The sequence below is a fragment of the Salvia splendens genome, chromosome 16 (genome assembly GCF_004379255.2).
Source record: "Salvia splendens isolate huo1 chromosome 16, SspV2, whole genome shotgun sequence".
NCBI classification, from domain to species: domain Eukaryota; kingdom Viridiplantae; phylum Streptophyta; class Magnoliopsida; order Lamiales; family Lamiaceae; genus Salvia; species Salvia splendens.
The window spans coordinates 20,260,629-20,283,063 of record NC_056047.1 but is presented as its reverse complement, the minus strand read 5'-3'; positions in this window follow the sequence as shown (position 1 = coordinate 20,283,063).

The window sequence follows — 22,435 nt, the reverse complement described above, 5'->3', positions numbered from 1 at the left end:
GCGAATCATCCCTCGAAGGCGGTTGGGGTGGAGGGGGTGTCGGAAGGCCAAGTTGTGCTGCCATATGCACAATTCCGTTCCACCAGGCCGCGTATTGGGAGGGCGAGAAGCGGGAAGTGTCCGCCATTGTGGCGGTCATGTACACCGCCATAAGGGTGTTCGAGCCTCCCTCGAGCCCGCCTGGCTTGATGAGATGTTAGATGAAAATTGGAGAGGAAATGAAGTTGATTTTATGAAGAATAGATGTGTAGTTGTGTGTGAAATGAGGATGAATTAGGAGTATTTATAGAGTAAAAAAAAAGAAAAAAACGGATATAAAACGGTAATATTACCGTTTACACATTTTTAAATTTTTTTTTATAAATTTGAATTAAAAAAAGATTTATTGAGTCATAAATGACGACGCTCACTCGCGGGCCGGCGAGTGGGCGTCACGCATGACGCAGGGGCGCGCCACGTCGCAGATGCGTGTGGCGACGCAGGCCGTGCCGCGTCTCGCGACGACGGCACACGGCACGGCATGGGCACGGCCTGGACACGGAACGCATCTCCGCAACGCGTCGCGCGCCCGTTTCGTTCCTCCGGCACAAAAGGCGGAACGCGGGCGGCGCGCGCTGTGGATGCTCCAATGGAGTTGACTGTTTAGGCATCGCCAGTACCTCCCGCTTCAGTAGCCGTACCTCTTCAATAACACTCAACACCACGCTTTTCTACTCAATTTTTCCGATCCATCAAAATTCCCAAATTTTATCCACTGCTAATTCTGAAATCCCTAATTTCCCGATTTCAAGAACTCCTGCGAAATCAGCTCGTGCCTATTGTTGGCTACAATGGCGGAGGAGAAGGACGCCACGTCGGTGCCGCTGAGTCAAAGCGTTGGCGAAGATGAAGAGGGGCCAGATCCCGAAGATCCGTTAAAATCTTCTAATTCTTCCACTCGTAGTGTTAGTGTGTGTGTTAAAGCTCGTTTTACTCGCTATTTATAGAAATGTGCGTTTATTTATTGAAATGCGAGCTGAGATTCTATTTGTGACTTGAGTGACTACTGCAGCAGTGTTTTAGCTGGGCCCAACTGTCACGTCCCACTTTTTGTCTATAGCCTTAATTTTATTGTCCACAGACCCAAAATTCTATTTCCGTCACTATAGAAGACACCTCTAATAGCCCCTAAATTTTATAATCAATTTTCATTTTAAAATATTTTTAGTTTCAATCAAATGTAATTTAAATAATCGCAGTGTAAATAACTAGAAAACGAGGTAATTAGGGCCGAATATTCGTTGTATTGCAAACCGGTAAAATTATACAACGAATAATTAAAATAAAATACAACTACAAAACTCCGCCACCGTCTACTCGGTGTCGGAGTCGGCTTCCTCGTCTTCCTCTTCTTCTTCTCCTCCTCTTCTCTCGCTGCTGCCGGCCGAGGTATCCCCAGGCGTATTATCAACCAACCCAGTTGACTCTCAATCCGAGTGATGAGCCTCTTGTAGACGTTCCTGACGTACGGGTCAGTTTCCCCTGCGTATGACCTGCATACGTCTTGCAGTTGTTGCATCAACTGCACGTCTATGGTATTGGCCAATACCTCGTGGGGTTGCACCGTGGGCTGTGGGATTGGGGCGGGCTGGTGGATGCGCGATCCGGACGCGCCGGCCGATAGGCGGGAGGCACTTCTACCCCCTCTGGCGCTGCGGATAGAGGCCTGTTGTCCCATGGGCCGTTGTCGCCTAGTGCGAGTATCGGCTGGCTCTTCGACTTGTTCGTCGGACTGCTCGAACTCTTGCGAGCCGCTTCCACTGCTGTAGTCGCCGGCAAGGTTGTGCCTTGTGCGTTTTGGCCCAGGAGCTGTTCCCACCTCGTGCACCACGATCGACCTGAATTTCGGACAATCTGCGAGGACAAGATACTCTTCCCACAAGGTGAACTTCGGCCAGCCTTCCGTGTGGTATTGGCCCTCAGACAGGTTCTTAACATCTGCTGCGCTGCGGCCACTCTCAGCGTGGCGAAGGTTGTTCTCATATATGGACGCGAACCGCTTGGTCGCATGGAGAATCCTACCCCACTTTTTCCGGAGCTGTTCTGGGTCGCGCCTCTCGGCGCCGTCGGGTTTGAACTCCTCGTATGCAAACATGACGCGCCTCCAAAAGCTCCCCTCGACCTGATCTGTGCCCACCACGGGGTCCGAAGTGATAGCATCCAAGCCTTCGCCATGGCAATGCTCTCGTCTTTGGTGTATGGCTTGCCCCGGTTGGACCCAGAACTAAAGCCACCTCTACCGTCAGTGCCACTGCCCTCGCCACTCGGAATGACGGCCCCGCTGCCCGTGCGCCCACCGACGTGGCCGGTGCCACGACTGTCGCCTCCGCCCCGACTGCCACTACCTCCTCGGGTCGGAACGGGCGTTTCCACCCGTGCTGCCGGCTTATCTGGGATGCCAGAACTGAGCAGACCCATCATAGTATCAAATGCGTCTTGATCTGCTTCGGTGAACGGAGATTGGCTGGCATGGAAAGGGGAACCCGGACGCGGCTGGTGAAGCGCGTCTAGGTTGGGTCTGTAATCTCCAAATGCGGAACGACTCAGATTCCGCTGTAAAGGTGGCGGAGTTGGAGAAGACCTCCACGACTGAGATGGAGGAAGGGGTGGACTCGATGCCCACGGTGGGGGAGATTGATTCCAACTCCAATGCTGGGACGGAGGCGCATATCCGCCAAAGCCCGACGGCTGAGAAGCATATCCGCCAAAACCCGATGGCTGCGAAGGATAGGCCGAGGGGTTTGATGGATTGCTGCCATATCCCGATTCCTGAGAGTCGGGTGATTCGTCGTCTCCTCGGTGCATTTTTTAGAGAGTGGTTGTGTAGGTAGTGAGTGGATGGATTTTGTGAAAATGGTGAAAAATAGGTGGTGGGGAGTGGTATTTATAGAAGAAAAAAAAAATTATAAAATCACGACCGCATGCGCCGCGACAGATGTCCGCACTATAGTCGCCGCGCCTATAGGCGCGGCTATGTCCCCCGCCGCGTCCTCGCCCCGCACCCGGCGATCGCCCGTCCGCCCACCCTCGCCACGTCCGCCGCGTCCGCCCCTGGGGTGGACAACCTCGCCACCATAGTCCGCCCGCCGACCGCCCACCCTCGCGGCTATAGCCGCGTCCACTCCATAGTGGACACTCTCACACATTTGGGCTGATTTGAATAAGAATTTGATAATGAGGATGCCGATATGTGAACTAGTGATAGTTGTTAAAGATTTCCAAATTGAAGCGTTGGTTTCACATATAGTAACAGAATTTGTGTGATAATCTATTAATTTGATCATTTATATGAAATTCCGATTGAATCAATGATAGTTGGAATTGATTCAAACGCCATAATTTGTTTTAGGTGTTGTACCTCAGCAATCACGATTTGGATATCTTTTTGCCTTCCTGATGATATCAAGAACAATTGCTACTTTTACAATCATTTGCAGACTTTTTATTGATATACTCTTGAAGTTCCAGCACCAACTTTAATCAACATCGCTGTTAGTAATAATACTAGTAATACTATTAAACAAAAAGAGAATAACATGTTTTACGCCTAGTTATAGTCTGCATATTTTCAGCAACTCCTGTAGTAGAATGGGATTTTGAATATTTTTTTGTTTTCTCTGTGGTGAAATGTAGACTTCCCCTACCCTGTGAATGGCTTTACATTTCCAGCTCAGTTGTATTCAATAGTTTGTTTTGAAAGGTTTTTCTAGTGTAAGAGTTGTACCAAAAATGTTTCAGACTCATTGAATTGGCCATACAGGAGCTTAGTGTTGGATATGGGGATTGTCAGGTCAAGCTTAACGTTGTGATGAACTGTATTTGCAGCATAGTTCTATTCCCAGCTGCTGTTACATTTTTTGTGACTTGGTGGTTCCTTCAATTTGTTGACGGTTTCTTCAGTCCTCTATATGAACAGCTGGCCATTGAGATATTTGGTATGTGTACTCTTTTGGCTTGGAGGATACGATGATTTAGATGTTTTGTATTGCATTATCAAGCCAACTGAAAAGGCTAACCGTTTGATGGTATTTTTAGATGATTTTAGAATGATGAAGTATAAAAAAAGGGTAAAAATGATAATATTTGAGGAAGTGATTTTTTTTACAACTTTCGTCCCCAAAAAATAGACTAGCTTTCCCCCAAAATTAGACAAAGTCAAAATAAGGAAGTTTTGAACTACTAAGAGCATTCACAATAGCGGTCGTCCGTTCGGGACGTCTGCTATTGCATCGTCGAAGGCGGACGCAGACGTCCCTTGCTGACGAGAGGTCGTCCGCGGGTGTGCGCGGACGTCCGCTATTGCGGCGACACTACAGACGTCCCGGCGGAAGTCCCAAATTTTTGATTTTTTTTAAAAAAAACTTTATATATACGGCTCTTTGAACTTCATTTCATTCGCACCACTTGTATTAACGTGTTTCTCTTCTTTCTCTCTATGTTTCTATCGGTAGTTCCAAAATAGCTAGTGGTGCGGGTGGTAGTGGTGGGGATGCTGCTGACACAAGACGGAAAATTAATGAACGGTTGTGGCCTTATACGTCCGTCAAGATAAATCGTTGGGTACAAGAGCAGCTGCAGCGGCAGCTGCAGCCGGTGGTACCTCTCCCCATCCATCGTCGAGCTGGGACCACATCGCTGCACATCGTCGGTTGTTTGAGGACTACTTCGCGGAGGAGCAGCGGTTTGGGGAGAACTTTTTTCCGACGGCGTTTTAGGATGCACCGACCGCTATATATGAGTATCGTGAACGCTTTAGAGCGTCGGTACATGTATTTCAGGTTCAGGGAAGATGCGAGTGGTAGACCCGGTCACACGCCTATATAGAAGTGCACTGCCGCAATCAGGCAGCTGGCATACGGAGGCGCGACTGACATGTTCGACGAGTACTTCCACATCGGTGAGTCGACTGCCCGCGAGTGTCTGAAGTACTTTTTTCAGGGCGTTATTGAGATATACGGGGAAAGGTATCTTCGGAAGCCTACCCCCGAAGACTACCAGGCTCTGATGGATATGCACGGGAATTAGCACGGGTTTCCAGTAATGTTGGGCATCATAGATTGTATGCATTGGGAGTGGAAGAACTGCCCGCCGCCTGGAAAGGGGTGTACACGGCCGGCTTCAAAGGCAAGAATCCAACGATGATTGAAGTTCCCTAAATTTGTGGGGCCTGCCTCTCGACTCTAATGTCGAATGACTAGACTCAGGAGTAAGCAAGTGTGCACATATGAGAATTAATGCAAGGCTCGGTCCAGACACAACGCTCCTTAAATCCACTGGATCACTGGGTCCAGGAACTCAAGAGAACTACAGTGTTTTTGTCGTTGGACACACTCGACTCCCCTTCAAAAATAAATCCCTCAACCCGAATACTATGAATTAGTATAGGGAAGTGGGGTCGATCCCACAGAGATGGATTCGCAGGGTAGTGCTAAGAGACTATGGAAACAAACGGCTGCTGCCACGCAAAGGGGTTGAGATTTTAACTACCACTAGATCTAGACAAGAAATGTAAACGCTAGACCTAGGACACAGAAAACTTACTAGAATCAGACATCAAATCTGAAAGACACAATCACTTCCTTGACTGAGTAAATAACTAACTGATTGAGACTAGGCAGAAAGAATAAAACAGCGGGGAACATTATTCCAAATATAGCAAGTACGGTAAAAAGCTGCAGATAACAGATCAGCTCCAGCTAGCTTCGCATGCAAAGTTCCTAACAGATTCAGAAACGCAAATGCAGAAAACAGAGCATACTCCCAGATTCGATCAGAATATAGAAATTGAGATGCCGGAAACTTGTTACGAATCGGAAATAAACCAGATCTACGTAAACTAGGCGGAATGAAATGAAAACACGTAAGCTATGCATGAAATTTAAACACTCCTGCTCAGAATCACGTCGGACGCTTAATCCACTCCGGATCCAAGCAATCCAAACTCAACAATCAACTAAATCAACTCCATAACTCCGATTCTAACAGATCTGCTCCGATCACCGCCAAATTCAATCAATCTAGAACAATCTGCAAACAAATCACAAACTCTAGCAAAACCCAACCTCCGATTCATCCAAAAAACAGAACCATTCTTCAGATCCAAACGAAAAATATCAGCAAATAATCAGAAACCAACTGCAAGAAAATAAACAACTCCGACAATCCAACTCGAAATCAAGCGCACTCAGCCAACAAACCAGAAATGAACACAATAGACATAAGCGAAAGTAAAATCTGGAATAAAACAGAAAATATTGGTTAACAAAAGAAAACCGAGCTTCGAACAGCGAAGCTCGGCGGAATCAGTGTAAATAGCAACGGAAATGTAAATTGTTTCTTCGCCCTTGAACTAGGACGGTGTTACAACTCTCGAACCACTCTCGGAAAGCTAAAACGTGAACCCCAGCCAAGTGCTAACTGGAATCTCTCGCGAATTTGGAGTCAAGTGTGTGGAAAGGTGAATCGAGCAAGGGGCTGTTAATGAGGCCTCCACCCGAGAAGGTCCCTCCAGCCTGCATGCTTCTCCCTTTTATAGATGCGGACATAGCCTTCTAGAGTTTTCGTAGAAATCCCTATTCTACCCTTCAACTCCGAGGCTTCCTCCGTCTAGCAATTTTCTTCCAATTGTTCACCCTTTCGCCAGTTTCCTAGGACCATGCAAGCATCCTCTTCTTTTCCTGGATCTGGCGAAAAACTTCACATACCTGACTTAATTCAATGCGTTAGACCCAGTAACTTCATGAAATGAACCCCTAGACCGATGCATGAAATTAGCCTTATCAATGATCCTCGAAGTCGTAGCTGACTACTGGCTATGGATTTGACATGCATATTTTGGAGTATTCGAGCGAACAACGACATCAACGTCCTAAATTCGTCGCCCCTTTTCAACGAGCAGTGCATGGGCGTTTCATCGCCAACGGCAACCTGCACGATATGAGCTACTATTTGGCAGATGAGATATACCCTAGTTGGACCATCTTTGTGAAGACGATCAAATGTCCAATCGATGAAAAGAATGTATACTTTGCGGGCCGACAGGAGGCGGCGTGCAAGGATGTGGAGTGAGCATTTGGTGTGCTACAGGCTCGATGGGCGGCAGTGAAGGGTCCAACACGGTTGTGGTATCCTGAGTGCATTGCTGATGTCATGTACGCATGTATTATCATGCACAACATGATTGTCGAAAATGAAGGTCCAACGCTGACTGATTGGACCAATGATGATGTTGATGCTACCGGTCCAAGCCACATCGTGGCCACTGCCAATGTACGAATGGGGATACCTCATAGGAACGCCGATTGGGTCCGTGCATTTGCCGACGTGCGCCGACAAGAAGCCCATATTCGACTCCAGAATGATATAATTGAAGGGTTGTGGACGCGGAGGGGTGCACGTTGAACAATGTATTTACTTATGTATTTTTTATATTTAATTATGTATATTTTTTTATAAATAAAATGGTTGCATTTTCTCCGTATTCGTGTCGAAATTTAATTCTGTAAAATCGCATATTTGTGAATTTGTGAATTTTTATTATTGCGGATGTCCACCGGGATGTCCACTAATGTGGAGTGGGATGTCCCTATGACGTGGCAGTGCTGTGGGATGTCCTTATGACGTGACATGAGGTGTTTTTGGGATGTCCGCCGGGACATCCGTTGTTTTTGGGATGTTCGCCGGGACATCCGTTCTATTGTGGATGCTCTAATAACGTGGACCCCACAACTCACTAGCACTACTTTCCTTACTTCCCCCTCCTCTCTCTCTTACGTTTTCATATCACCCCCTTACTTTACCAATTACACATTAAAACCCGTGTCATATACAACTTTGTCAATTTTCGAGGACAAAGGGAGTATTAATTTTTAATTTTTTTTTTATTTTTTACCAATTTTTTTTAAAAACAATTAATTAAATAATTATAATGGCTATAATATGATGCTCACTCGCAGGCCGGCGAGTAAGCATCAATGCCAAACAACAGCATGCCATGTGGCGTGCTGGCTCGACAAAGGCCTCTACCCCGTGATACTTGACGTGATGAGCCACTTGCCCATGACTCGTCTCGCCGAGATGAGACCAAGCCATGCGCGAGACGTGTTGTGGATACCCAAGCATGAAGATATGTTGTCAAAAAGCCATGTTTGGTTTCTACAATTATTATCGCAGATACCTTTGTGACTGCGCCTCACAGCATTATTACATATTTACATGGCAAATTTACTCCCTAATTACAATGATAACTAAATTTAGTTTTACATGGCAAATTTACTCCCTAAATTTTCTCCATTAAATGTTGAAATAAAAAATCTTAGCTACTATTAATGATAGTACTTCTTTTACTTAGAAAGTCATAATGTCAACCTACCTGTTATTTATTTTTTAAAAATGTTGATAAACAATACTCCATCTATCTGCTATTAGGAGTCTTATTTCATGGCGGCACACGTTTTAAGAAATGTTAAGAAAAATGGATAGAAAAAAGTTAGTAGAATAGAGGTCTCACTTATATATATTAGTTTTAAATGAAATGTGTGTTAGGGTTTTACATTTCGAGTGATTGGATACTGTAAAACTCTACTTGTTATTTTCCAATGAATAAAACAGATTATTTTTGTCATAATGTTGTTATGTTTTACATTTAATGGTTGTTTATTGCATATTTAAATGTATAAGAACGTAACAAAGTGTAAGTCTTTGTTCTAGTAGACCGGTTGTGGGCGTCGTCCACTTTAAGGTAACACGGTCAGTTCTGAACAAAGAAAAAGAATAATTTCACAACCCTGATAGGCCTAGACTACCTATCGTGAAAGGTTGCAATGTCAGTCTGATTATTTCTAAGCCTTATTGAAATAAGATGACGTTGGTGTGGTATAGCACTGAATGGATCTAACAGCAAGACGAGTCTTTATGCTATCTACTGAAAGACGAGGTCTTGATAATAATTTCTTAATCAATGTACGTTAGCATTGAGCATACGATATTGGGTATCTACTACTTTGACTTACCAAAGGTGCGGGTTTTTCGTAACCCAACGATCCAGGTATATTGGGTAGTGGTGATCATTATCTAGCGGTGCTAGGATTGCTATTACGTTGAATCGTGCGCGAGGAGAGTCTCGTTTGATAACATCCACAAGAGGAGCTCGAAACAAGGTTTTATTATTCGGAACCTAGCTAGTTGGCGTTTGATTACTCTATGAATAATAAATTAAGAGTTTCTTGCTAAGTCCATTCTTGGAGATTAAATATGTTGATTAATTAAGTCCATAGCAGACATTAATTAATTAATTAATGGATGTTTCTATTTTAAGCGCGAGAAATGAATTGAACGCAAATAAAGGAAACCCGGAATACTTGTAATTGCGGATTTGGAAAGGCAATGAAATATTACTTCTGTAGTGGCTGCTTGTAATATTCCAATATAAGCTTATATTAAATTGTGGGTTCAATTTAATTAGTAAAAAGCTAATTGGGTGAGGCCTGATCCAATTCTTCCTTAGATCCCTGACTGGGCCCAATTTGTGACTTAATATAAATAGGAGAATAAAGTAGACAGAAAACACTTTTTTTCTACATAAAAATTTCGTCCCCCTCTAGAGAGAGAGAGTTCAAAATTTGTGCCTCATCCGTGAGCAGTTTCTGTCTTCCATTATTCGAGTCCTAGTACGTTGGTGAGATTTGCCCACACAAATATCAGCGTATAGTCCGGGACACCAGTCAGAAGATCCGAGGTCTTGTATTGAAGATCTTCATGTGGAGACGGAGCAAGCCATCATCGATTCTTGATTGAATCAACGAGGTAAATTAGCTAATTCCGTAGTAAGCATGTTTTAGGGATTTTATATGCTAAAGCATGATTTAATTCAAGTTATGAGCATCATACATGTGATAATTGCGCGAATAGAATTTGTCTGAATAATCTGCTAAATAGATCAAATTCATGTGATCGGATTTTTACGCACGCTTCCGCTGCCAACCCCTTCAATTGGTATCAGAGCCAGTCTTTGGCTCTGATTATTTGGATTTAAATTTCGCGAAATTCATGTATGCATATCCAATTTGATTGCGAAGAATGTTCTTGTGTTTTTGTTTAAATTTTTATGCATGTTGAACTCGAGAACTGTCGAAGAATGTACGAGACGTGCGATCCGTTAGCGCTCGCACCGAGACGGATCGCACCACGCGCGATCGAGGTAGAGTTGTCGATTTAGTGGGAGCCGAGGGATCGCGGTCATAAGGCGACGCGCAGACGAGCGTGGGCTCGTGCACATCGCCGGCCGAGACCGTAAACCCAGGCGGAACCCGCGTCGAGATCGAAACGGCGGATGGAGTGGCACGGCAGTTCGACCGAGAACGTGCCGAGGTGCCGAGACGCCAGGTCGAACCCTAGGCGGAAGGTCCGGCGCCACCCGACGGAACACCTGGCCGAGAGAGTCACGCCTGTTGGCGTGTCGCTGGTTGGGGCAGTGGGAAGAGCTGGAGTGAGATGGACCGAGATGGGCGGTCCGAGCTGGCCGAGAGCAGCCGCGCCACCGTGCGCACTGCTGGCCGAGAGCTTGAGCCACCCGACGGAACACGGAGCCAAGACGGGCGCTCGCCGCTGGCCGAGAGGAGTCGCGCCTCCGAGCGCGCTCTTGGCCGAGACGGAGGCGACACCCGACGAGCCGCTGGCCGAGATGCTGGCGCGCCACCTGCGTGCCGGTGGCCAAGACGCTGCATGCGTCGTTGTCCGACGAAGAACTGGTCGGATTTTCGTCGTTCATCGTTCGTGCGAACCTCGTACGATGAGATAACGATGAAGGATTATTTTAATGATTATTTAGTTATTTTATTAAAAGATATCATTAAAATATTATTATTTAATGGAAATAAAATCTTCATGGAAGATTTGCCTAGATTTTAGGAATATTTTTATTATTATCTATATCTATGGAAATAAATAATATTATTTTGATCCTAGATGATATGGATGAGAATAATTTAATAGTTTCCTAATATTAATCTAGATTTAAGGAATATTTTTATTATTTTCTATATCTATGGAAATAAATAATATTATTTTGATTCCTAGATGATATGGATAAGAATAATTTAATAGTTTCCTAATATTTATATATCTAAGATCCTAATAAGGATAGATATGTATGAATATATTAAATAATAAAATATCTCTTCCTAATCTTGAACAAGGAAATAATTTGAATTTATTTTTCATGTCTTATTAAGGATTAAATAATTTATTTATTTTAGATATACCTTATAGTAAACATGAATAAGAATTAAATTCTAGAACAACAATTTCCTAAAGGAAGATAACAACATTAATCTAAAGATTTAATTATCCAGCAAATTAAATACCAACAGAATTTAATCAAGCCTTTCTCTGCCCTAAGGCTAAGGATAATTAAAGAAAAACCATAACCCAAATATCTAAGCTATAATTACGAACTCAACGTTTGTATATGGTCTCCATCAATTGGTCTGCAATTTATGAAGCCTTTTTCTAATATTATCGTCACCTGCTCTGTGGGGACAATAATCCGAAGAAAATAGCAAGTTCATGAGGGCAGACTTCTCAAATATAAATAGTATGAACTAGAATGTAGTTTCCAATATTATCGCCACCTGCTCTGTGGGGACAATAATCCTAAGAAACTACGAGATTCAGAAGTTCACACAGGATTTATGAGATAGCTTGATCTTGTTAGCAGCACATGAACATTGTTATGGGAGTGTGTTGTAGAAATGAGACTCTGTAACGCTAAAGAGATGGTCTTGCTTAGGCAACATTAGGCGGCCATGCCACTCTGTGGTCTCTGGACTATTCATCGGTATTGTGACCAGTAAAATTGTAAGATTTTAATGCGTATTGACTTCCTCTGGAGGGTACAAAATTTTAATTTTACGGTTGTAAGATTTTGAAAAGTTTTATGGTTAATCTAATTAAACTTCTTACATAAGTTTATGACAATAGTAGAATACTTTGTTTTGCAGTGCAAATCAAATCGTTAATATGTCGTTCAATCCTCTTTCTGCAATACTCAAAGAAAACAAACTCGAGGACCAAAATTACATAGAATGGAAACATTATTTGGACATCGTTCTTACGGCTGAAGAGTACAACTTTGTACTCACAACCCCGCGACCTCCAATGCCAGCGGCTACCGCTGCGGCAGAAGTCAGAGATGCACACAGACGGTGGCATAAGGCAAATGAGATGGCTAAGTGCTACATGTTGGCATCTATGTCATCAGTACTCAAGCATCAACATTATGCTATGGAAACTGCCACCGAGATTACGCATAATCTCAAGAATCTTTTTGGTACTCAGAAGAACGACTAAGTCTCAAGCCTTTCGGAGTATCATGTCGAAGGCAATGAAGGAAGGCTCGTCTGTGAGGGACCATGTCCTCGAGATGATGGGCCACCTCAACCAGATTGAGGTGTTGGGAGGGACGATCGATCCCGAATCCCAGGTAACAATCATCCTTCAAAGTCTTCCCCCTAGCTTCCAGCAGTTCAAGCTCAACTTCGAGATGAACAAAAGGAATTACACCTTGGCAGAACTGTTGACTGAACTTCAGTCAGCAGAGGACCTTATGGTTCAGGCTAAGGCTGCCATGATGACTTCGGCACCTCGTTCCTCTGGCTTCAAGCCTAGCAAAGGAAAAAGGGAGGCACCGAACTCAGAATCGGGCAAAGTAGCTAAGGGAAAGAAGAAGAAGAGGGCAAACAAGAAGCCCACGGGGAAGTGTTTCAAGTGCGGAGAAAAGGGGCATTGGAAGCCAGACTGTCCTAAAAGGGGCAAGGCTACAGGTATGCACCAAGCTTTAGTAGTTGAGTCATGTTTGACTTTGACATCTACTTGCACGTGGGTTATTGACACAGAAGCCACTGATCATATTTGTTTTGATCCTGACTTAATGCAGGTGACAAGACGGTTACATGATAGTGAGATCGAAGTCCAGCTGGACGACGCTACAAAAGTGGCGGCCGTTGCAGTGGGAGACATTTATTTGCGTTTTAGTAGTGATAGTTTTTTATTTTTAAGAATGTTTTGTTGATACCTTCTTTTAGAAGAAATTTAATTTCAGTTTCTAAATTGGTTTTTGATGGATATTCGATTTCTTTTAATGACAATTCTGTTATTAAGAAAGATGGTTCTTATATCTGTCGTGGTATCATGGAAAACAATCTATACACAATCACATCTACACAGTTTAATAATCGCAAATCAGAACTCAATACAACATCGAAAATTTCAAAGAAGCGAAAGGAACCTTCAAGTTCAAAGAACGAAACGTACTTATGGCACCTTAGACTTGGTCATGCCAATGAAAGGAGGATCGATTCTTTTATTCAACAAGATCTTATTAAAGGTCTAGAGGAGGAAACTTTTTATAAGTGTGAGTCATGCTTAGAAGGCAAGATGACCAAGAGGCCTTTTAAGGCTAAGGGCAATAGGGCAAAGGAAGTACTTGAGCTCGTTTATTCCGATGTATGTGGACCAATGTCTACAGAGGCAAGGGGTGGTTTTCGATACTTCATCACTTTTATTGATGACTTCTCAAAAATTAGTTATGTCTATTTGATGCGTCACAAGTCAGAGTCTTTTAACAAGTTTAAAGACTTTAAGACTCTTGTGGAGAAGTATCATGGAAAGAATATCAAATGCCTACGATCTGATCGTGGAGGCGACCTCAGTGCCAAATTTTTGGACTACTTATCGGAGTCGGGAATTGAATCCCAACTGACTGCGCCGGACACGCCCCAGCAGAACGGCGTGGCTGAAAGAAGGAACATGACCTTATTAAACATTGTTCGATCGATGATGAGTTATACACGTCTGCCTATTTCGTTTTGGGGACATGCCTTGCTTTCTGCAAGCCATATTTTAGACAATTTACCATCGAAATCCGTACCTATTACTCCTTATGAGTTGTGGACTGGGCGTAAGCCCAATCTAGCACATCTCAAGATTTGGGGTTGCCCGACTCATGTATTGGAAAAGGATCCAACTAAGCTAGGATCAAGGACGGAGGTATGTTTGTTTATAGAATACCCCAAAGGCACGAAAGGTTATGAATTCTTTAGTCTCCGAGACAAGAAAGTCATTGTGAGTAACATTCTTAGAGGAGGACTATGTAATGAATCATAAACCCAGCAGTGAAGTGGCTCTCGATGAACTGACTTCTGTCACAAGTTCCATTAACCAAGAACAAGTACCAAGTGTACAATCAATTCCCAAAACTTCAACTTCTACTCAAAATATTGTAGTGCCGCGCCGCAGTGGGAGGGTCTCACATGAGCCCGATAGATACATTGGTTTGGGGGAATCTATGGATCACTCCTCGGACAGCAATGTATTAGATCCCAGGAACTTTGCGGAGGCGCTGGCAGATGTCGATCATTGCGAATGAGTGAAAGCAATAGATTCGGAACTACAATCTATGATAGACAAAGACGTCTACGATTTGTCCGTCCTACCCAAAGGCTGTACTGCTATTGGGAGCAAGTGGATATATAAATGTAAACGTGGACCCGATGGACGAGTTAAAGTCTTTAAGGCAAGACTAGTGGCCAAGGGGTATACCCAAAAGGAAGGCGTCGATTATGACGAGACCTTCTCCCCAGTGGCCATGCTCAAATCGATCTGGATACTATTGTCTATTGCAGCTTATATGGATTGGGATGTATGGCAGATGGACGTTAAGACTGCGTTTCTAAACGGCGGTCTTGAGGAGACCATCTACATGGAATAACCCGAAGGATATGCCATAAAAGGCAAAGAACACATGGTTTGGAAGCATAAGAAGGCCATTTATGGCCTCAAGCAAGCATCTAGATCGTGGAACCAATGTTTCGATCAAACTGTTCGCAAGTTTGGATTCGAAAAGTGCCCAAGTGAAAGCTGTGTGTATAAGAAAGTTGATAGGGGGAATGTGGTGTTCTTAGTTTTATATGTAGATGACATTCTTCTAATTGGAAACAATTAAAAGATGTTGTCATCAGTACGAACTTGGTTGTCGAACCAGTTCGAGATGAAGAATATGGGAGACGCGGGACACATCCTCGGGATCAAGGTTCTTCGGAATCGAGAAAAGAAGATGTTGTGCTTATCTCAAAAACCTTACATCGACACAGTACTTAGTCGTTTTAGCATACAGGATGCCAAGAAAGGTTTCTTACCTTTTAGACATGGCATCCATTTATCTCAAGAGATGTGCCCTAAAACGCTATCTGAGATACAGTAAATGAGAAGGATTTCATATGCTTCGGCAGTTGGAAGTCTCATGTATGCTATGCTTTGTACTAGACCTGATATTTGCTTTGCTGTTGGCGTGGTGGCAAGATATCAGTCGAATCCGGGCCAAGGACATTGGACTGCCGTAAAGAACATACTCAAGTACCTTAAACGGACTAAGGACTATGCTCTAGTTTACAATGCAGTCGAGCTCTGACCTTTGGGATATACTGACTCAGACTTTCAAGCTGATCAGGACTCGAGAAAATCTACTTCAGGATATGTGTTCACCTTATGAGGTGGAGCCGTAATTTGGAAGAGTGTGACTTCGGAGGCTGCAAAAGAGGCAGTATGGTTCAAGAACTTCCTTATGGATTTAGGTGTGGTTTCGAATCTGCCCAAGAGCATCACCATTTATTGTGACAATTCTGGTGCTGTGGAAAGAACCAAGAGCTCACAAAGCGAGCAAACACATAGAGCGGAAGTATCATATCATTAGAGATATAGTGCAGAGAGGTGACATACAAGCGGTCAAGATTGCGTCAGAGAACAACCTGGCAGATCCTTTTACAAAGGCTTTGGCGGTGAAACCGTTCGAATGCCACGTTGAAGGGATGCGAGTTCGACTCATTCAAGACCTCAACTCGCTTTCAGTATAAGTGGGAGAAATTTAGACGTGTGCACTATTTTTTTGTATACTCGAAAGCTGTTTTGAGTATAAGTGGGAGATTGTTAGGGTTTTGTATATTAGAAATCATCTTTCAAGTGATTGGATACTGTAAAACTCTACTTGTTATTTTCCAATGAATAAAACATATTATTTTTGTCATAATGTTGTTATGTTTTACATTTAATGGTTGTTTATTGCATACTTAAATGTATAAGAACGTAACAAAATCTAAGTCTTTGTTCTAGTAGACCGGTTGTGGGCGTCGTCCACTTTAAGGTAACACGGTCAGTTCTGAACAAAGAAAAAGAAGAATTTCACAACCCAGATAGGCCTAGACTACCTATCGTGAAAGGTTGCAATGTCAGTCCGATTATTTCTAAGCCTTATTGAAATAAGATGACGTTGGTGTGGTATAGCACTGAATGGATCTAACAGCAAGACGAGTCTTTATGCTATCTACTGAAAGACGAGGTCTTGATAATAATTTCTTAATCAATGTACGTTAGCATTGAGCATGCGATATTGAGTATCTACTACTTTGACTTACCAAAGGTGCGGGTTTTTCGTAACCCAACGATCCAGGTATATTGGGTAGTGGTGATCATTATCTAGCGGTGCTAGGATTGCTATTACGTTGAATCGTGCGCGAGGAGAGTCTCGTTTGATAACATCCACAAGAGGAGCTCGAAACAAGGTTTTATTATCTGAACCTAGCTAGTTGGAGTTTGATTACTCTATGAATAAAAAATAAGAGTTTCTTGCTAAGTCCACTCTTGGAGATTAAATATGTTGATTAATTAAGTCCATAGCAGACATTAATTAATTAATGGATGTTTCTATCTTAAGCGCGGGAAATGAATTGAGCGCAAATAAAGGAAACCCGGAATACTTGTAATTTTGGATTTGGAAAGGCAGTGCAATATTACTTCTGTAGTGGCTGCTTGTAATATTCCAATATAAGCTTATATTAAATTGTGGGTTCAATTTAATTAGTAAAAAGCTAATTGGGTGAGGCCTGATCCAATTTTTCCTTAGATCCCTGACTGGGCCCAATTTGTGACTTAATATAAATAGGAGAATAAAGTAGACAGAAAACACTTTTTTCTACATAAAAATTTCGTCCCCCTCTAGAGAGAGAGAGTTCAAAATTTGTGCCTCATCCGTGAGCAGTTTCTGTCTTCCATTATTCGAGTCCTAGTACGTTGGTGAGATTTGCCCACACAAATATCAGCGTATAGTCCGGGACACCAGTCAGAAGATCCGAGGTCTTGTATTGAAGATCTTCATGTGGAGACGGAGCAAGCCATCATCGATTCTTGATTGAATCAACGAGGTAAATTAGCTAATTCCGTAGTAAGCATGTTTTAGGGATTTTATATGCTAAAGCATGATTTAATTCAAGTTATGAGCATCATACATGTGATAATTGCGCGAATAGAATTTGTCTGAATAATCTGCTAAATAGATCAAATTCATGTGATCGGATTTTTACGCACGCTTCCGCTGCCAACCCCTTCAATGTGAGTAGAATGAGTTATTGGAATGTGGATCCCTATTACCATTTATGGTAAAAGTGAACCGGGATTACTATTCGAGGACGGAGTAAAATGAAAAAATGAAATTCCTATTCGCGGACGGAAGGAGTATTTGGTGCTCTGTCTTTTTTTTTTCTTTTATTTGGTGCTCTGTCTTGAGCATAATTACTATGCTGGTTGAAAACTTGAAATATATGAGTAACAATTTTAGTTTATGTACTATATTTTAAATTCTATAAATATGAAGAGTTTTTATTTTTTTTCTTTTATCTTTTATTAGTTGTTTGGGAGAGAACTAGGGATTAGGTCCATATAAAATGTACTCCCTCCATTTATGAAAAATAATCTCATTTTGTCATTTTGGGATGTCCATAAAAATATTTTCATTTATATAAATGAAAATTTTCTCGTTCATAATTTTCCCATATTTTATTTACTTTTTCTCCATATCTTTCTTTACATATTTTTTCTCCTTTTATCTTATTTACTAATTTCTTACTAAAACCCGTGTCGTCCAAATATAACTTTTTTCTGTGGATGGAGGGAGTATGAGATTGACAGATTTAATAAATCAAGTTGGGTAATTGATACACTATTTTTTAGCACTATAACTACGTGCGAGTATACAAGGTAGAGACAATATAGCTAAGGGTAAGCACAAGATATCGAACACATGGAATACTATTACAGATTGTCTATCTAATACTACTAGGCTTCTTCTACTATATGGAGACCCAGTTTTGGGATTGGTTTAAACTAAGAAAACATTAAATAAAACAAGTAAAGAAAGCAAGTAAAACAATTGCAGATTAAACATGAGAGTAAAACATATGGAGATAAGGGAATAACATGGATGTGCTTTCACAGTTATGGTTTATACAAACTCCAACTACAACACCCTAGCACAATTCATGCTTAACTAGAACAAGTTACATAAGTATTGTCCATGCGGCACAAAGTAGATTACACACTAAGGTCGTCAATCTTAGATTAACAACTCTAAATGGTTCAATTAGACTCTCAATAGCTCCTCACCCTCAATTAAAAGTAGCTTTTTTTAGGGGGACTTAATTATAGTGTTAACTAAGTCGTTCTAAAATGCAAATCCTCTCTCGATTACCTAGCATGCCAAGAAATCATCATAGAATATGTCACTCAAGCATGTAGCATTATTGCACAACTTAGAATAAAGCAAGTAGACAAGAACTCTAAGTATTTTATCTCTGGTGTAGAATGTAGCAAAAGATTTATTTGATAAAGCTTTTGGGGGTATTTATAGCCTTCAAATCGTGTATCATGATATGGAAGAAATTAAGTAAAATATTACGTCTCCCAATTCCCGCGGACCGCTCGGAACCTTTTGACTCTTTCGGTTCAACTTTCGGCGGTCGTTGTGCATAGTCCAGCGGTCGCTGGACGTGTTCCTCTTTCCAGGCATGATTTTCGAGACGAACCGCCGCAGTTCCAATGGTCAATGGGCTCCAGTGGCGGGTGACTAAGGTTCAACTGATCACTAGCTGGCTCGAATGCTTCAGACTTCGACTTTTTTGCTATTTTTAGGCTTTATTTTGCACATTTATCATAAAACATGTTAAAATATCAAATTAGACAAAATGTATAAATAATGGAAATGTTATACAATTTTGACACTCAAAACGGATCAAATAAAATCCTTAAAAGCTTAAAATAATGCAAAATCCAAGCGTATCACCGAAAGAGTTTGAGATTCTATTTAGATCGGTATAGGCAGGCGACTTGACAAATATAAAAGTGATTTTAAATTTTGAATTATAATTCAATCTAAACTAAAATTATTTGTTGTAGAAAATGTATAGTGATCATATTGAACTATAGTTATTTTTTAAGTATATTAAATACTTGTTCCCTTCCTTGCTGATTAAGTTATTTTTTCAATTTTAGAGTGAACGACATAAACTTATAAACAATCCTTGATGATTCATTCATGAAAATGTATTATCTTTAGAGAATTTTTATAGTCTTTTTCGTACAGTACTATTTTTTATATTTTTCGACTCAAAATATCACATGGAGGGCATTTTTAGACTTTTCATCCAAGTACTACTAATACTATTTTTTAGATTTTCCATCCAAGTACTAAATATGATATTTTCTTCATGTTTATTTGGATACTTGAAATAATATTTCAAATTTATGTTGTAAATTTATCCAAAATAGTTACAATAATTTCCACCTCTTATTTATTCAAAAATAATTAAAATATTTTTCTGGCTCATTGTGCAAGTGTAAATAAAAAATAAAGTATCGTTTTGATTAAAATAGAGTATTCCCACTTAGTTAAATTTAATATGTAAGTGAATTATCTTAGACATTACTATTAGTTTTTCTTCTTATTTTAATTTTACGGGGTACCAAAAGAAGAAATAAGGAAGGAGGAAAAGGAAGAAATGAAAAAGATAAAGGAAAAAGAAGGAAAAAAAATAAGGATATCTTATTTAATTAAGAAAGACGCAGATAAATGATTTGACATAAATTTTATTAATGTATTTTGGATAAATTTACAACATAAATTTGAAATAAAATTTCAAGTATCTAAACATGAGAAAAATATTGTGTTTAGTATTTGGATAGAAATTCTAAGAAAATATCATATTTAGTAATTAGATGGGAAGTCTAAAATGTGATTATTGGGTCGAAAAATTGAGGGGTACATTGGGTCGAAAAATTGACTTAGATACCATAAATGTGATTATTCGGTACTAAAAATGCTATAAAAGTTCTCTGGTACTATCCATGTTCAAGAGTGAAACATCATAGACATGTAGTTCACTCTTCATTTTAAGAAGTTTCAAGATAATTGAATACTTTTTATTTCTGGTAAAAAGTAATATTCCATCCATCCCACATTGCATGTGATTGATTTCTTTTAAATACGAGATTTAGTAAATTGGTACTCCGTATTTATTAGTAGAAATAATAAAGTATGAGAGATGGTAAAGTAGAAGAGATAATGTGAGAGTAAAATAAGAGAGATAAGATGTTTTGTTTTTAGCTACAAATAAAAATCAATCGCTTGTAATGGAACAACCAAAAAAGGAAAATCAATCACTTGTTGTGGAACTGATGGAGTACATTTTCTATTTCCTAACTTTATTCTCCTTTCATTGAATATACTAAACATTTATTTCTTTTTCTTCTATATAAAATAAAGGCTCAAACCAGTCAGAAGGTAAAAGTACCAAGCGAACTAAGGAAGAAAAAAATAACAAAAGCACAAAAAATAAAGACACCCAAACCAACAAGAACTGAACTAAAAGAACTAACAAGCGCAATACCACCAATTGAGTAGCACTCAAGCAGCAAAACAAAAGGCAAGAGTACAAGGAAAAGTCACCTTAGAAACAACCATTAAGAAATGAACGTTTGTCGATTTTTTCCTGGTCATTTTTTTTAACTTTGGGCAGCTCCTCACCCACTTGACTATGTAGGAATGGAAAATCTAGACATCAAGCTCTAATCTATGATTCCAATATCTAAATGATAAGTTCTTCTCAACATTTCAATTTGGCTCCGGCTTTTGAAAAATTACCTTGTTTCCCAGCCACCAAATGGACCAAGAAACAACATAGAACATAGAACAACAAAGTCCAAATCTTCTTATCAAAGCCGAGGTTGAAAAGCCTGTCTTTGGTACCCCCTCCACCAGTGAATAGGAGTTCTATTTTTTCATTTTAGTCCGTCCGTTAATAGGAGTCCCGGTTCACTTTACCATAAATGATAATAGGGTCACATATTCCACTCACTCATTCCACTCACATTTCATTTAAAACTTATATTCCATTCGTCCCTCAAGAATATGCACTATTTTCTTTTTAGTCTGTCCCACAAGAATATGCACTTTCTAATTTTGGAAAGTTTTTTTTCTTTAATGAGGTGAGACTCATTCTTCACTAAGAGCATCCACAGTGGGACGGATGTCCCGACGAGCATCCAGACGGACTTCCCAAAAACACCTCCTGCCACGTCATAAGGACATCCCACTGCACAATGGCAGACATCCCCAAGGACATCCCGACGGACTTCCCACAATAATAAAAATTCACAAATTCACCAAATTAAACAATTTACGGAATTAAAATTTCGACACAAATACGGAGAAAATGCAACCACTTTATTTAAAACAAAAAAAAATACATAATTATTTTAAAAAAAATACATAGTTAAAAAAATGAAAAATCGGGATGTCCGCCGCGACGTCCGTCGTGTCACCGAATGCCGCGGAACTCCAGTGTCTGCATCGCACGTCCGCGTCCGCCTCCCTGCTGCCTAATGGCGGACGTCCCGCGCGGACGTCCAGCACGCTGGTCGGACGTCCACCGGGACGGCCGCCGTTGTGGATGCTCTAACAATACTTTATTTACTTTTTCTCTTTAACTCTCTCCTAATTCACCAATTTTACATTAAAACCTGTGCCGACCTCAAAATGCATGTTCTTTGGGGACGGAGGGAGTATGTACAAGTGAGACTCATATTGCACTAACTTTTTTCCACCCCGTTTTAAAATCCATGCCATCAAAAAATAAAACTCCTAATGATGGAATGAAGGAGTATTAAGTTTGCCATTTAAGATAAACCAAACTAAAAATTATGCATGTGACAGATGACATTTCTCCAAGCAAGTCTTTCATGTTGAACCTGATTGCTATATTTGTCTAGAGCCTTTGTCCTAGCGGTAAGGAGCTTAGACATTATTGTATGAGATGCCGAGTTCGAGCCCTCTTGATATCAGTTGTAATTTCCTCCTTTCTATAGTATATACGTTTATTTGTAATTTCCTCCTTCGTATATGAGTTAATTTTTGAAAAAAAAATTGATACTCAAAAATCTAAATTTTAATTTTAATTTTATAAAATTAAATTTGATATTGAAATTAAGAAATGAAGTGAAGGATGATAAAGGGAAG